Here is a 16,709-nt window from a genome sequence, read left to right as displayed (position 1 = left end):
TTATTTTGTGTAGTTTGATGCTTTGTTAATGCACAAACTTGCAGCATGCATAAACCAAATGATAAACAGTCCTAGATGACTGTTCTGTGTCAGTGGTTCCCCAAGAAGAAACATGACTGATATTAAAGCTTTTCTTTTTAAAATTTGTTCATACAAATTTGCATGGAGGAAAAACTTGAGACATAATAATGTTTTACTGTCTGTTAATGTGTATTGCTATTATGCTCAATAATTGTAGTGTATTTTTATCTTAGGATGTGTTTAAAATGCTGACAGGCAGAAATCATCTTGGTAACTGAGCAGATTTTCTGGTGAATTGCTCAACAGGTTATAAACATGCAATTATGTGAATTTTTTTTAGAGTCATATTAGGAGTATGGACACACTTTTAATCCAGATCAAATATGAACCTTAATATACAAATTAGGTAAAGTACCAATAGGTAGTCAAATGTCCCCTGGTAAAATTTGGCACAGTACCAAAAGAGATGGTGTTTGATGCCAAAAAATCAAGAAATAGTTGAGACATGGTTTATTTCAAAAGCTGACTTCCTGTGAGAAGTTCCAAGCCATGCCAGCTGAATCCAATAAGAAGACAAGAGACCTTGGGGTGTGTAGAAGTAAAACATAATTTTATAATTTATTTTTCTAAATGCAACTTATTTGATATATATTACCAGTGAAAACAGTGACATTTAAAGGGAATTTGTGGTTCTGCTTGACATTTCTTGGCTAGCATATCTAGTACAAAAGTCACAGAATTAATGACAAAATCCAAGATATAGTGTATTTTTTTCTGGGTTCATAAACATCTATCCCTGCCCCAGCTGGCCACACTGAGTACAGTAAATTAGTCCTAGAATATTAGCCACTGTATTATATATAAAAAACATGAACTATTTTTTACCATTTTGTAAAGTTTATGATTGTCAGTAATACAAGTCCACAGACTCAATGACTGTCTGCAATCAAGGTGATTAGCCCCCCTTTTTTAGAGACTTGATCCTGAGAAAAAGCTCTCCAGCATGGTGGTGCTGTTTTGTATAAAATTTTGATTTGTAAGAAAGAAGAGCGTCTTAAAATTTTATGCAGAAAGCAGCTCAGCTCCATTTGAAGCTGTTCACAGGATCAGTCTCCTCCGGGGCCTGTGTCCCTGGTAGAAGCTGGTGTACATTTGGTGCACATCTGGAACCACAATCAGTTTCCTCCTGAGGAATTTAGTCCATGTGTGGTAAAATAACTCTGCGAATCCAACTAATACCCAGCAAATGGCCATGACTGGGGAATTTAACTCGAAACTGCAGCACAGCTCTGAACCAAAACAAATGTAAGTGTCATACCTTCTCTCCTTTATTGTGCTTCACATTGGTAACTTGCTAAAGAAGTTCTCTCTTCAGGACTAAAAATGAGAATTTTTTTTGCAGGCAATATTGCATAGCTAATTTGTCAATCAGCATTTAATTTTATTGGCTCATATGCTAGATAGATGAATCCCATCAAACTTTGAACACATCAGGTTTTCCCAGCTAGATCCTAGGACTTAAAAACTTTAAAGAAGGAAAAGAAAACTTTTGCAATTAACCTCAAATGTACCTCCATATGTAAATAGTCATGAGACCTGCCTAAATGTGAAAAATTTATGTCTTCAAATTTGTTTGTTTTACTTTTCTGAATGCAAATGATCATACATGCAAAGAATTATTTAATTGGCATAACCAATACCATTTCTTTTGTTTAACTTCATGCAATTTACTTCATTTCCCACTGCAACAAGTAGAGATTTTTTTCTTCTGAAATGGTTGCAACTCAGCCTTTTGGAAATGAAGTACTGTTATTTCAACAATGAGTTCTTCACGTGTCCATGTGTGCCAACATGTATGTAGTATGTAGATAGTGTGTATGGAGCATGAAGATGGCTAATCAGAGCTTGCTGTGTAATTCTTAGTAGGTGTGGAAAAGAAGTGAGATAAAAGTGTGAAGGGCAAGATTCATGAAGAACCAAAGGGGGAAAGTGCAGTGGGAAGTGGGATGGCAAAATATCTGAACTCCTATCTGCCCCAAGGAATGGGGAAGCAAATGGGGAAGCAGTGAGTGTTTGTGTTTAGAAAGGAGATGGTGGGGAATGCTGACCTGCTCAATGGAAACCTTGACAAAATATCTGGGCAACTCATTTCTCTGATAGTCATGGAACTTGCTCCTGCCTCGTTCTCCCAATGCAGAGGCATTCTTTCCCCTGCTTTACTAGGGCCCTGAGAAATAGAAAAGAAGATGTCATCTCAAGCTAATTCTATAAACACTGCTATCAGAAAAGACATTTTAAACTATCATAAAAGGCCCATTGTGCAACTGGAGTCTTGGAACTAGAATGGCATATAGCTCAACCATTGTTAAAGGTTAATGTTCCTATCATTGCATTCCTTTTTCTAGTTCCCATAACCAGGCTGTAATGGTAGATAAATATATGAGCTATTTCTTTGTGTTGGCAAAATCACAATTCAGAAAGACATAGTTTCCTAGGTTATTTTTAGACTAATATGCTGGTTTATAGCTAGATGAATAAACCCATCTTTTTTAAGAGAAAAGGCTTTTAATGTTCTCTTGCTTTAGCAGAATGTGACCATTTGTGAATGTTTTTGTCTATCAAAACAGAGTAACAGCTTTATGAAGTCAACTCATGAACTGGAAAGGAAACTAATTAAAACAATAACATTAATTTACTGTTGCCAAACGTTAACCAGTCTTGTACTTTCCACAATTATTTTTACTGTTTTACAATAATTTGAATGTCTTAGTCATTTTTGTGTATTATTATGTTCCTGTAAGTGCTGAATGCTGATTCCAGGGCAGAAATTCTATTTTCTGTTAGCTGACTGAGCAACAGAGTCTGCACATCTCTCTTCCAAGCTCTCCCCATTTTCATACAAGGAACAAAGTAATTTCTTCTCTGTTTTAGTGAGTTTCTGTGGTCCTTGGTCTGTGCATCAGGAGTGCTTCCTATCAGTAGGGTACTCTGATAAAATGTTATAAATTCTAAGAGACTCTGCAGATTGAGGTCTAAAACTTTTCCTATGACATTGCAGGGGTCGAGCATCTTAACCCAGGCTTTCTTTAAAAGTTGGGACAGGGAAGATTCAGTCTTCACAGTTTCATCCAATTTATAGAAGTTTCTGAACATCCACAAAATTCCTCTTGCCCAGCACTGCTGCTCTGCTCAAATATCTGCAAAGCTGCAGGTGCTTCTGATCTGGGAGCTCTGAGTGATGGAGCTTGTGCATCCTCCACTCTGTGTTTTCAGGCAATTTTTGGGTGAATCCTTAGTACAGCACAGCTGTGCTATGCTCAGCACCTCTTCAAAAGGGTTGAAAGCTGTACTACTGCTCCTGGTTACAGGTTTTCTTGTTCAGGGGCAAACTGAGAGAAAGAAGCAGGCCAGCTGCAGCTACCTCCTATTTTTGGAGTCAATCTACTGGAACCAATTCTGTGCTAAAAGTAATCCCAAATAATTTATTTTTCTTACAGGAAAAGAAAGCGTTCTTGTAACTCTTTCCTGGCCTGTGGTGGTTTTGAAGGGAAGTAAATACTCCCTATTTGACAATCTCAAGGAAAATACCTGTGAAAGGTAAGTTGATGGGATATTTTGATAGCATGGCTCCATGACAGTGATATATCCTAGTGAACAGAACTTGGGGTCCAGATGGTGTCTTAGTAAATGGCCCTGGTTCCTGCAGAGATTTGAAAATCTGGTTGTTCTTTGGAGTGTGCATAAATGTCCCTAAGCAAGAGACCGATGGGAAGCCCAATTAAGGAAATTCTTACTGAAACGTTCCTATTTTTTAACACAAGAAGAAATAATGAATGTGTGTCTGTAATTGTTTTCTGTACCTGAGTGGTATAGCTGCCAGCACTGTTTAGGTAACTGGTTAGGTAATTTTTCTATACAAAATTTAGCCTTCATTTAAAAAAAAAAATCAAGTGATCCAAAACCCAGACAGTAACTCCCCCCCTGAACCAACCAAAGAGAAAGGCAAAGGTGTATTAAATCTTTCAGCAAAGAACAAATACTGATGCTGCATCTTCATGAATGGTGAATTGCCCTTAACAATTCAACTGTTTTCTGAAATTGCCCTTAAAATTATGGACATTAGCTCTTAGGCTCTGGCTGTACTGATTCTGGGTGCAAAGGAGTGGTAATACACAATTTTAAACTCTGTTCTCATTAAAGAAGCCTGCTGCATTCATTCCTGGTGCAGATCCACTGCTAACAGTGCTGTGTGTTGGCTGTTTACACAGAGGAGCAGGTACTCCTGTTTGCAAGCTTCACGTGAATGCAACTTAGATTTGCCTCTTGTTAGCACTGAAGTAGCAACTCTGATATGTTTTTATACTTTTTCTCTATAGGCAGCTTTTACTCTTCTGTGCAAGCCTTCTGTTGTGTCTATCAGAAACATCAGAGAAAAGCATCTGTGGTATTTGAGGAGGAGGAGGTTATGAGACAGAGTGTGGCGGCAGTCATTCGGACTAAATATGTTTTCACAGATAGAGTGATACACAACCCTTATTTCCATTTCCTCTCTTTTAATGATGCTTTAGAGATGTGAGTTTCCCTTCTTATTCCCAGTTGTGAGGCTTACTATGTTAAAATTGAGCAAACCAGCAGTGTTATTTCATGTGCTGATGAAGCAGATATCCCTAAAGAATGAGACAAATGTGTCACATCTTTACAGCATGAGGAGCACAAGGTGGGATACCTGCACCTTTAAAGTGCTTCAGTGACTAGTGCTTATGTGGAAAAATTCCCTTAGTTCTGCTTTTCTGGACAGACAACATGAACTCAGCTCTTTGCAAGACCTGGAAACACAGCATCCTAAATTAATGTCTGGTTTGTCTTCACTGTGATTATAGATTTAGTATGGTTTCAGATACTAGTTTAGGTACCTCTTCTTCAAAATCTAAGCAACTCTTCAAATTTTAAGCAATGAAATAGGCCTATAGGTTTTGGCCTCTGGTAAAAGGCTATAATAATACAGATAAATACATGATTGTTTACCCGCAATATGCAAGTATTTGTAAGAAAGCAAAAAAATCAACAAAATTAAAAGAAATCTAGGAGCAGTTGTATTCAAGAGATCTTCTTAGAATGGGGAAAAAAGGCTGTGTTTATCTAAGTAGGGTGATATATAGTATACACAGTTTGGTTGATGCATACAACATGAAGAATTGGGAGGTCTTGTTATGTACAATAACCCTGTTCTCTCAAGGTTCTTTCCTGCAGTTTTACTAAACATTTTTTTGAAGCCTGCACGACTACCAGATTTTATGAAACTTCATGTTAAATATCACCCATTACAATGCAATGCAATACAGTATAGTCCTCCAATTTTTACAGAATGCAACCCTAAATAGTGAGGTTCTACAAAAGTCAGATTGAATTTAGTTTTTGCTTATTTTTATTCAGCATAAAAATTAACCTAACCCAGAAGCATACTTTTTATAAGAAACAGCAAAATTATAAAGAAGTTTTTGCTAAATTGAAAATTATTATGTGATTTGCTGGTTTTTGCTTTACTATTGCTTTAAGTTTTTAAGCTTCCTTGTGACATTGCATTCAGTAAATGAAATATTTTTCAAAGTGATAGATTTTTAACTTGGACTGGTAATAAAGTTTAAATCTGCAGCATGGAGATACAACTTTTAACTTTTAAAAGTTTCACAAAAAGAGAATAGCAGTGTAATGGATTGTAAGAAAGGAGTGTATTTTTTTTCCACTGTAAGTATTCTAATAAGATTTTTGTAAATCTCAAAATAAAAACATTTTACAATTCATTCCACTCCTACTGAAAGTACAATGCTTTAAATAAAAACAGTTCAGTTAATCTTAAAAAAGTAAAAAAATCATGCAACAAAGGAAATTCTGACCGATACTTTGAAGTGACTGTATCTGATCAGTCTATCACATTAAAAACATGCAATATGTAAGAGGATATGAGCAAATTCAGGTGGATTTTTAAAATTCACTTGTCACATTCCCATATAAAAGGGGAAATCTGTTTTACAGAAAATAATTTTTATTTCATTATATAAAAAACCTTTCAGCCCTGATCCTCTTTATCACTTAGATATTATGAAGCATTATATTTCTGAAATATACTTATGGTACTTCTTGTTTCAAGGGAACTCCCCCTGCACTTAGAGCTGGATACTGCAGTGCAGTTGTGAAGAATGTTGTTCTGCAAGCTGAAAGAGTGAGATTGATTAGGCAATTTCACAAAAACAAAACCCTGCTTCCCTTCTCTCCCCGCTCTCTTCTTCCAGCCCTTCACTTAAACAATTCCCTCTGATAAAAAATAGCACTTAAAAATTGTGACACGTTCTGAGGAAGATTGCTGGGCTTCATTTCCTTTCTGTTTTTCCTTGCCTCCCTATATAAGCTTCGAAGTCATAGCTCAGAAGCTTTTTTTGGCAGGCGGAGAGAGCTGTGTCAAGAGCAGAGACAGCTCGTGATATGCTTTAGTGTATCACGATACGTCTGCAAACACATACCAAAGAAACATTGGGGACTGCTGGGGGAAAGAGCAGGATGAACATGGCCAATAGAAGATGCCTCTGTAGGGTGTAGTCATGAAGATATTGGTCCCATCATGAACATGTTTTCTTACAGTTGATTTGTTGTACATGTAAACTTTCTTTTGTCGTAGCAGAGCACGAAAGGTGGCTGGGGATGAACATATCTGTCTCTTACATGTAAAACTTATTCACGTAACAAGAAAAGGCTGCCTTGAAAGTGGAGCCAGTGTCACATTATCAGGCTTTGGGTGTTCACATTTTTAGTGCAGCCCTCTCAGCATCCCCTTAATCCCCGTTGTGATGTCAAGTGATGTGAGCTCCCATCAAACATTGTCAATGGCCGTGACTCATGCTCAGAGAGATAGAATTAATTGTGGTTGCATTTCTGATGCTAATGCTGCTGTTTGCTCTTTACATGAAAGAAACAAGAAAGAAGGAAAAGGGACAGCATTCTCCTTTCTAGTAGCTACACAGTAAAGTGTAGCTTTCAAAATAAATGACTGGTTTTTTCCAATTTTTTTTTTAAGGGGGAAAAAAATCCTCCTGAGATGCAATCTTGAGCAAAGTACAAGAAGTTCCCAAAGGATGCTGAACATGAGCAAAAACATTTCCAGCATACTTATAATAATGCTGTGTTTACTTTGTCAATTAATGATTCATTACCCAAAACAGCTTGTGCATTACAAATGGCTCTGCACTGTATTTATGGAGCTGCAAACTGTAAATGGCAAAGATGGCTTCACTTTTCTTGCAGCCGTTTGTTTATCTGAATACCAGAAAACAGGGCTGTAGAGTGTAGGGGATCATGTGTTTATTTGTTTAGTCTTGCAGTGTCTTTGCTCTTTGATGAAGAGCTCCTATACTCTCCATGGGAGAACAGGGCTTTCTCTTGGGTCTGAGCAGAGAGACCTGGGCCCCAAATTGCCTCTATTCCCCTTCCAAGAAAACCTGTTGCTTCCTTGCCTCCATGGGCAGAGGGAGCCCACAACTGCCTAAAAGCTGAAGGCAAAAAGGCAACTGGTTTCCAAGAGCCATTATAAGTTGGTCATGCAATTGCTGCAGGACAGGAAAGAGGTCAGGCCAAGTATTCTGCTGGTGTAAATCAGTCCAGCTTGTTGTGGACTTTAATGGAATTGGTTGATTTATACCACTCGGGAATCTGACCTATCGCAGAGAGAGATGGAAAACATAGCGCAGTTAAATTCAGTGGGAGTTGTGCTCCCTTGTCACGTGTGTAACTGAGCTGAGTTCCTGCAGCTGTGGGAGATGCACCTCGGATTTCCCCCCTCTGGTGTTCTTAAAATTATAGCAGAGCTTTTCAATCACGGCACATTTCTATTTTATTTTATTGCCACTAGGCCATCTGAGCTTGGTTAAACATGTGGTTGGAACTTTACTAGACTTTTTCTAAAATTAATTTCACCCTGATGGCTTTCACCTCAGTAAATTATGTCATAAACGGACATAGGTGAAAGCTGGAATCTTGTAGCATTAGTCTAAAATAACAGGTTAAATGGTTTTACTTTGCACATAACAGTTACAGAATTTGATCAAAAGCCCATCGTGGAGGAGCTCTCTTGCCTTCAAAAGGCCATACTAAGCACACTTTGCCATTGCTGGTGCCAAAAGATTCAAGTTGTTTATTTGCAGTCTTATCTTCAGGACAGTTTGTTATGCATTTGAATACAAGTCCCCAGAGGGATTTGCTCAAAAGGCCTCAGGCATCCAACTCTTCCAAGCGAGTCCAAGGTGCACACACTCCATGTCTAACATCCAAAGGAAAAGTCAGTACTTCTGCATGAACTGAAAAGCAGCCAGTGCTTTTCATATCAGCAGATAGAGAGGATGAAGGGCAGCAAATATCTTGTATTTGGAAAGGAGGGAAAGTACACCTCGCTCAGCAACACTAGACTGTACTAATCCCCACTTGGGATTCATGCAAAGGACCTCACTTGTGAGCTGTGAGAGAGAAGAGCTGTGAATCCCCTTACACAAACTATTATTGCTTTAAAAATAAACCTGCCATTTCCTGGCTGTGCAAAATTTGTATATCTCTTGAATACTGGGGTATCAATACAGAGATATTCATCAATAGTATCAGATAGTGTCTGCAAATCACCTTCCCCCCCAGCTTTTTTTGTTCATACGGTTATCAGTTTTTATGAGCACTGTGTATCTCATGAATGCCAGCTAACCAGGGTGATATAAATCTTAGAGCTGTGAGAACTGAAAAGATACTTGCAAGCAATTATGCAATAAGTGTATTAAAATAAAACAAATTGGGGCCAAGGTCTAGACATTTTCTTTTCAGTTATGTGATTCTTATCTCTGTCATTTAGTTTCTCCATGGAGATGGTCAGTAAAGTCTCCCCACAGAAGAAAAGATAAAAGGTCAGTAGCAGAGTTAGCCAAACATTTTAAACTGGTATTGTATAACTTTTCATTATTGAGTTCATTAAAAATGTAAAGCCAAATTGTGCATTATTTGCATTGATAAGCCTGCTGTATGTTTCACTTGTAACTCCTCTGCATTCCAAGGAGTCGGGATCCAATGCCTTTTAGAAAATGAGGCTAGTTTCCAGGTAAGCAAAAGTTAGACTCAGATATGGAAACTGAGCAAGGACTCTGGAGATCAGGATTCAAGACAAATTTCAGAATTGAATGGAACAGAGGCCATACAAGCTTGAGATCTCCTTTTAAAGGGCTTCTCCTGTCAGTATGCTGTGAACCTTTGCAGACTAGTGCTGGTAGCCTTTAATTTCTTCGACAGAATTTGACTCAGTGACTTGAATCAAGGGCTTTGCATGAATTAAAACACAGTATGAGCAAGTAAAGAGTACCTACAGGTACAGAAAATTGGTCAAGAAATAATCTTCCTAAGAACTAAAAGTCTGGTGTGACTTCAGAGCATATTCAATTTGCAGTTATGTTGACACCCCTGCAGAAGCCACCGGGATTTGTCACGTACGTGAGATTAGGAGAATTTGGACTCCTAATTGGATTTTACAGTTATTAAGTGTTATATTGTGAAGTGTTTTGGTTAGGTAGAGGAGCTTCTGTCCTCAGAGCATATAGTGGATGAAAGAGCAAAAATACTCAATCTTTCTGGAGAAAACAAGATCAAGAAAAACCAAGCAGTCTGGTGGGGTTGGTTGTGATCATAAGTCTGATGGGATCCAATCCAGTTTTTCCTAAATGCCGCTCTACGTTTCCATGGTGTTTTGATTTATGAAGAAAACTTGTGGAAGATTCATTTCATAAAAAGGGAAACTAGACAACCTCAGAATACAGCTGATCTCTTGCTTCTTTAATGTCAGCCAATTAGACAGAATGCGGGAGAAGACCTGTGCTTACATCTTTATTTACAAAATCCTATTGCTTTATGATGTATTAGATTGCCAATTCAGATGCTTTCATAAACCTGGACTAATGCCTTCATCTAGGTTAGTGGGTAAGTTTGCATTGCATTCACTGTTGTTATAGAACAGCCACTCATTTTGATATTTCTTCTTCTTTTAACTTGAAGGCATATTTGCAAAGTGAATTATTTTTATTTCATGATTTCTCCATTTGAAAACTTTGGGTAAGCATGAATGTGCAGGCACTACTGATGATTCTTTTCTGCCAAGTATTTATATTTATGATACTGGAGCTATTTTGTTTAAAGTTACAGCAATCTGACCTACCTGAGCTGCAGACAATTCTCTGGATCTTTTCTTTTTTGAGGGGGAATTAAAAAATAATTCTTAAGAACAAATATTTTCATATATAATAAGAAACAGGATCATGTGATAAGAGAAGGGGAAGAGAATTACTCGCACCACCTAACAAAGTTAGCTCAGAGAGCATTCATTATTAGGTGGTCAGTAAATTTACACGATATTTGAGGCAAAAAGAAAATGCTTAAGACATGGTAGAAATATTGCCTGTTAATATGTAAAATGAGAAACTGTGCTTCACATGGGTTCTTATGAATTGGCACATTCAATAAAAACATATTTTCACTGTTTCCACAATTTTTTTGCTGTTTTGAGAACAGAAGAGATTTGAATGTGCTCTGCATAACCACTACATGTTTTTACATCCAAGTTCATGATTCCCAGCTCAGTTTGTCCCTTACTTTATCAATCCCTCTCACCATGATTTCTTGTTGCAAACAGAGAGTCAAGACCTATGAATAAATCCCCTGCTGTCACCTTGGACATATTGTTTTGAGGTTGTTTTCTAGCTTATTTCCATGTTGAACTCTCACAGTCTTTTCTCTCTCTCCAACCTCTAACATTATTTCTTTTCTGAGCATTTTTTCTTGAACTGCTTGAGATTGTTGACAGAAAACCACTTACTGAAGACTCTACCAACACCACTCATAAAAATGCCAGAGTAAGAAAGACAGAGGATAGTATCTTTTGCAACTGAAATATCTGAATCAGTAAAAATGTTCGTTGTCTTCTAGAACCACATGATTTCATCCCAAATTGCTTCTTTAGCATAGAGTGAAATAACAATAGAAGTTATTTCTTCTTGGCTGAGTCTTTGCTTGCAATTAATTTAGGGGGGAATTGAGGCTATTATCATCTCTTGGAATGTTTTGTTCACCATTAAGACCACCTTCTTCCAAATTGCTCATCTAGAATCACAATTAGTCTCCCACAGGGGTTTTCTTTTGGATGTCTTTTTAAAGAAAGTGATTTATGAGATTACCCTGCTAAAGGCATGAAAATGTGCTTTATTGCAAGACTTTATTGTGCTTTATTGCAAGAGATTCAGCCTCTCTCATAACATAACCTGAATTGTTGGAGCCAGCGACAATCTTTTCAGGGATTTTTACTCTGGGAAGTTTTCATGGAAGCTGTGTTTTGTCTAGGATTTTTGTGGGTGAACACAAGCAGAAAAAGCACGCACCAGCCCAAACACTCTGAGCACCTTCTCATACAATCTCAAGAGAGACACTATTTTAAGTTTTGAACTATAGTAATTTAATAACTTCTAAGCTTGGCATTTGACAGCTTGCATCCACTCATACTGGTAGATGGGGGATTTGGCACACAATACACTAAAAATCCTTCCCTTTAAGGAAGGATTCACATTGTTAGTGCTATGCTTGGATACAAATTTTGTTTTAAATTTCATACCTGCTCTCCATAATTCAGCCTGTTATCAGCTGAGATTTTGAGTTCAGGCTTTTTGCTAGTGGATGTATTCTCTCCCTTTATGAACCTTGTAGAGTATTACCACAAAACAACCTGAGCTGTTCCTACATTCTGACACTTTCTTCCTGTCAATACTGGACTAAAAAAAAAAAGAAAAAAAAGAAAAAGATAAAAAGAAGTAGCATATTTCAAACCCGCTAGAAAATAACTTTTGACATATGATAGTTAAAGCTTAAACTAGTTCCTATCTTATCCCTCTGTGTATTTATAATCCCTCTTGAATTCCAGCACATTTTGTTTTGACATTTTTCTCAATAGTTACCAAGACTAATATGAGTAGTTTCAATCTACTCCAAAACTGTGATACAAAATAAAATACACCAAAGATTTAAATGATATAAACAGCTATGTAGTGAATACTTAACCATGTCATGGCAGGAGAGCCTGGGGACTCACTTTCAAAACGAAGTTGCCTTCATCTTCACTGCCTGTTACAGGGCATTTAGTCAAAATAGTTATGATTCTAGACCACGAAGCATAAAGTACTGGAGGTAAAAGGCATCCTTAAATGCTTTATTTCAATACTTAGACAATATAGCAAACAGACTGGGGCTGTTTTTGATGGGCCACCCTCCTGCAAGAGCTATTCTAGCAGAACAAATGCCATTGTGGCACAGCTCCTCTCTTCTCCCCATGGCAGCCCGTGCTGGAGATGCCACCACATTCAGCTCTGTTCAGGCTTAAAGCTGAAAGCAGTCTCACCATGTTTACTCTGGGGAAGACCAGTAGCTGCCCTGGTAGTGAAAGGCTGTCTGAAACAACTGGTAATTTTACAAAGTGAAGCAGTATTTTTTCCCTTCCACTTCCCCCAACATCTCCCTCCCCCAGACTTCTTTTGTTGCTTAATCTTTCAAAACTATTCCAGCAAAACATAGACTCACTTGCTGTGTAGCCAACCCAAGCAGTGTTGTTTCCTGTTCATGACTTACTACATTCCCTGCATTTGGAGGGCTGGCACTTCAAATATGGCAGTGGGAAGCAGCTGCCACCCTAAAGTGGCTGTGAGAAGGCATCTGCTTTTTGGGTCACTGAGCACCAGGTTTGCCTTCCACAAGGTCTGAGACCTGCGCACACTTTGCAGCACTGCACCACTTAGACTAAAGATGCTGATTGTGCAAACAATTCTCAGATAAAATCCCTCAGTTGTCTTATCCCTTCAGAGACCTTTTCCTGTGGGAAGACAGGGAGCTGTGCCCAGACATCCTGATGGGCAGACTTTGAAAGTGCCTCCAAGGCAAGGCTGAATAGATGCTTGTGGACAACTCTGCTTCAAGGCATTTTAGCCTTTCGCAAAATTAAACCCTTATTTAAAGGTCTTCATATTTAAAGTCTTAGGAAAGTTGCTTGGTGTAGGGGTTGGGTTTGTAACCGGGCAGAAACACCAATTTAATGTAGTGGTTTGGTCCAAAATACTCATTACTGTTTATCTTCTGTGAGATAAGAATTAGGAGAAATGCAAAGCAGGCACCAAACTTGAAAGAATATAAAGAAGTTTATTAACAGACCTAAAAGAAGAAAAAAATCATACCACACCTTCAGAACTCTTCTCCTCCCCCCACCTTCCTCCCTTCTCCCACTATTATGTAAAAAGACAACCCTTGAGATGTTCAGTCTGTTTATCACTTCCATAATAACCTTGTTCAGTCCATTTAGGAAGAGGAGTCTCTCTTGCCCATGCTATGAAAACATTATCACAACGAGACAGCCGCCCAGGTTGGTTCTCTGCTCGCATGTGAATCCCTTCCCCGACCTGCAGCTTTTCCCACAACTGCTTTCGAGGGTCCACTCTTGAAGTTTTTTGAGATACAATTTTAAGGTTGAGCCGTTCAGAAACAAAAGTTCTCTTCACCCATCTCTGGGAGCATTTCATCTCTAAGAACAGAGGCCCTTCTCCTTCCCTGGGAGCAAAGGGTCTTCTTCATAGTTAGGACTATCTCTGGGAGCATCTCTAGGAACTGAGGTTTTCTCCTTTTCCATTTGGAGCAAAAGTCCTCATTGCTTCCATCTCTCCCTGTTCAAACTTCTCATGAAGTTACAGCTGCTTCAGCATCTACCTATCTCAGCGCAGGTGCTTTTGCTTACGAGTACAAGCTGAACACTCCACCCCCCATGCCTTCATGAAATTACAACGGGATACTCTGATACATCATAGCTTCACAACAGAATTTCAGCTTTAAGCATCTCCTCTTTCTCTTCCCTCAGGTTTTCAGCTCTTCACAGCACTAAAAGGGTTAATCTCACCCAGGCCTTGCAGCTGGAATGTGGCTTATCGCTGTTGCTCACATGATCTCTGCCGGACAGCAGCGCAGCTTCAGCTGAATCTTGGCAGCACTGGAGAGGGGGAGCCGGGCATCTGCCCACATCAGGTCTGTGGGGGGGTTCCATGGGTGGAACAGGGCCCATCGGCTCCAGGATGGCCATGGCCCAGCCTGGCCTGGCCCGAGCAGGGCCTGGCCGGGCCCGCTGGCCCCCGCACGGGGCCTGCAGCCACCTGTCCCAGCATGGAAACCAGACAGAGCGGGGCGGGGGGGTGGTTTCTATTCTTAAGTGTGGATCACAGAGGTGGTCACAACTTTAAGTGGCTCAAAGAATTGTCCATATTCAAACTGGCCAGCTGATAGGTTCTGTTAGGTCACAGAGAAGCTGTAAGCACCCCTTAGCAAGAACATCACTTCCAGGACTATGCTTGCTAACCCGTGACACTTGGATATTACATTGGGAAGTAGTTACAAGCCTCAGCTTGGCTCTTGTGCAGCGACATCTGAGGCGCCATGTTCTGTTTAGAGCCCATGTTTGTAAAAGAGGTATTGATAAACTGGAGCAGTTTAAACAGTGCCATCAACTGTGTTTTGAGCAAAATGTTGGACCAGATGACCTCCATAGGTCTCTTGGCCTTAAATTATTCTACGGTGCACTGATCCCCTCATCTTTTTGTTGCTCATATTTTCAGTGTGAGTGTCAAACTGTTCCTAAATAATGGTATTTTAAGTGCATGGAGGAAAAAGCACAGCACATAGCCTATTGCTGCAGGAACTACTGTGAGAAAAAGGGTTTAGACGTGATTGCAAATGGCTGTACTTTTCACCAAAGCAGGAATCAGCAGTAGAATAAGCTCTACTGTCATCTACATTGTTTTTCTTAAGCTTCAGTCACAGAAGTTTGTGTACATATTAATTAAAGGGACACTGTATGAGGAAAGAATCATTTGTTTTTAAGTCTCTGGTTGATTGATTCTCTAAATAAAAGAATTTATAAGCTGCATTCCTAATTTCCTAAGTTATGCACTTGTCTTTTTGTATTTCATCATTGAATTGATATATTTAGATAGTTCTTTTTTAGTCCTCTTGCAATTAGACCTGATTATGCCTTTTTTTTCCCTCTTTGTTTGAAGAACTTTGGAACAATTGTAATTTTTATTTGGTCAAATTTCACATGAATTTACTTATCTCTATCTTGTAATATTAGTGCTTTACACATTCTGAGAAATTGCAGTCAGATCAAAATTAGCTTAGGAGGCCAATGCTTCTGTCAATATTCACTTTTTTTCCTTTCTACAGAAACGAGGGGTAAAATGTCATTCTAATTGCACAATCCTTTCCCTTTAGGAGAGACTGCAAAAGGAAGGGCTCTTTCAATGAACTTATTATGGTTGTTTCTTATTTCTGTTGCAGTTGTCTGAGGCCCCGGTCAAAATATTAGTCATGTTATTCTAGGCATTAGTTTAAGACATAGAAGCAGTTCTTGCTCAGCATACTTATATTTAGGAGGTAAAGCAAATAGACAAAAGAGAAGAAAATGTTTTATCCAGTCTTTTACAGACAGTTTGAATTTTATCTTCACTGCAAAAAGGCAGCACAAAGAGTGTTCCTGAAACAAGACTGATACCTGAAATTAGAATTCTAGTGAATCAGTGGAGCAAAAGCCAAAGTTATCTCAATGTAGCTGCAGTCATGGAGATGAGATTAGCAAGTATAAAGCGTGCTGCCTAGAATTCTACTCTGACCAAAATTACTTGACATAAAAACATCATCCTTCTAATCCTCCCTACCATACTCTGTTGTTAATTCCTTAGCAAAGGGGTTTAGTGTTGCTTATGAGACTTTTTGTAGTGAGCAAGAATTCTCTTGAATGCTGAATCAGTGAGAAGCAAACTAAATGTAAATTGTCATTACATAACGTTAGATGTGTCTTTGTTAAGGTCCTTCTTACCCTGTGAAAAGATACTGCCTGGTTTTGGTCTATGACTTTATGAAGATGACCATACAAAGGGCAATTGTTTGAAAAAATGCAGTTAAGAAGATTAATTAATTTCTTATTTGCTTTCCCTCTCCAGTTGATTTTAACCACATCTCCATGTGAGATATTGCTGGTTAATTGTCATCTCCAAAGTTAAATATTGAATCTGACACTAGCTATCCAGATGGGAGAGGTTACCTTCCACTGCAAACAAGTTGTTAAAAACAAACTTTCTCATGTATCAGAAACAAACCAAATTCATCATTCAAATTTCAATTGTATTATAGGTCTTTATATTAATTTATTCTAATTCTATTCCATCCTTTTATGGTTCCAATGGGCTGCTCTTCACTGCTATTGCTGACCCACTTCCAATAGTGCATTAAGTTGTGTGATTAACATCTGTCACATGTTGTTTGTACTCTCCTCCACAGGGATGGAAGTGTGTGCAGCGAAGTGTCCTGTTAATTTGTTATTTTAAATATGAATGTTGCTGGGTATTTATTAAAAAAGGCAAGGTCGGGGAATGGGCCTTGCTTTTGGACCAAAAAACGAGCTTGTTTGTGATGAATTTTCTCCTAAGCCCTGATTAAAAATAACAATATTGTGAGTAAAATTAACATAGAGACTTCATTTTCTAGCAGTAATATGATGTCACCTTTTTTTTTTGCAGCTTCAGTCAGTGTTTTTGTTTTTCTAC

This window comes from Aphelocoma coerulescens, chromosome 1A (genome assembly GCF_041296385.1).
Source record: "Aphelocoma coerulescens isolate FSJ_1873_10779 chromosome 1A, UR_Acoe_1.0, whole genome shotgun sequence".
Taxonomy (NCBI): Eukaryota; Metazoa; Chordata; class Aves; order Passeriformes; family Corvidae; genus Aphelocoma; species Aphelocoma coerulescens.
This window is presented reverse-complemented; position numbering follows the sequence as displayed.